A 1,573-nucleotide genomic window follows, 5' to 3' on the forward strand; every position below is an offset into this window, starting at 1 on the left:
TTGATCCATAGCTTGAGTGATCATTATAATGATCACAGTTTTTATAATTATTATTAGTAGTTTTTCTTTTTCTTTTTCTTCCTTCGGAGATGAACAATCGGTAATCCATTTTGATATGAAATAGATGGTCTCCGTGTCCCTCGAGATGCACGTATATGGGTGATGTAACAATGTTATAAGAACTAGGATGGCATTTCTCCCCTTTATGAATGCCGTTATGAAGAAAATGTTAAAATGATCGAAGTCCAAACATTTTTTTAAATAAACACTTATCTATTAATTTTTATTTATTGCGAACTATTATCCTCATCTTTTCTTAGTTGTTTCACGACGTTTCGGCCAACTATTCCTCTTGCCTTCGGGGTCCGTTGCGCAGTTGATAGAGGCGTTGAATCTCTACGGTTCCAGGTGAGATTTGTCTGAAGATATCGGTTTCAATCCTTCCCAAAGCCGGCCAGAGGCTTACTTGGCCAAAAACGTGGTGAGATGACAACAACTACGGAAGGCAGTAATTGCAGTGAATGCAGGCAGGAGATTCAGAGTTCCTATCCGTCGCGGTTACCACCTGACGAAGGCAAGAGAAATAGTTGGCCGAAACGTCGTGAAACAACTAAGAAAAGGTGAGGATAATAGTCCGCGACGAATAAAAATTAATAAATAATACTCATCTCAATAAATTCCAATTAAATAATATAAGCGCTTATTTATCTTCAAAAGGTGTGAAGCAAGCCTTCGCTCCGTTTGCCGGATTTTCAATTAATTTTCTCCTGTTACGCATTTTTTTTCTTTATAAATGTTGTTATGAGCGAGATATACTGCAGATATTATTATTATTATTATTATTATTATTATTATTATTATTATTATTATTATTATTATTATTATTATTAATACATCTATCTATGTTGTCATAATTTCAGTGTAATCTTCATTTCTGTTATTAATATTACTATTAATATTCTTGTTTGAACTTTGTATTATTATAAATCAATGACGCTCTCACGTTTGTGTGATCTATATCTATTCATACGGTGTTTGAAGCTAGAATATTTAAGCATATTTAAGTGTATTCTTATTCATGTATTGTTGATGTAAGATTTAACTTATTCGCCATTAACATTATCAATACAATATGGCGGACCACCCTATGTTTATTATGCTTGTCGTGTATAGGTAATAAAACAGAACTACACCGCTAGCTCTAGTATCCCTACTAGTAATACTGAAGGGTTACATAAGCTTTAGAAAGCCAATATTATATTTGTAATTCCAATTCCTAAAAGCATTATTATAGAGCGGTAATATTCTGTTGGTTGTTAGATGAAAGTTTCGTGATTCTTCTAGTTTCACCAAGTTAAATTCTTAAAAAAAATATGAAATGAAAGAAAACAGAAAGAAACTGAAACATGTGCATGTGGTTATTATGTTTCATTTCTAAATAGTTTACTTTTTGTAAATAAAAGAAATACTCGAGTCAATACTATAGTCATTAGGCCCACCTGACACGGTCATAAAATTCTTTTAAAAACTACTTATTCTAACACAATGAATCTATGTTAAGTATTCACGTATG

The sequence above is a fragment of the Euprymna scolopes genome, chromosome 6 (genome assembly GCF_053919585.1).
Source record: "Euprymna scolopes isolate OS-2025 chromosome 6, ASM5391958v1, whole genome shotgun sequence".
Lineage (NCBI taxonomy): Eukaryota > Metazoa > Mollusca > Cephalopoda > Sepiida > Sepiolidae > Euprymna > Euprymna scolopes.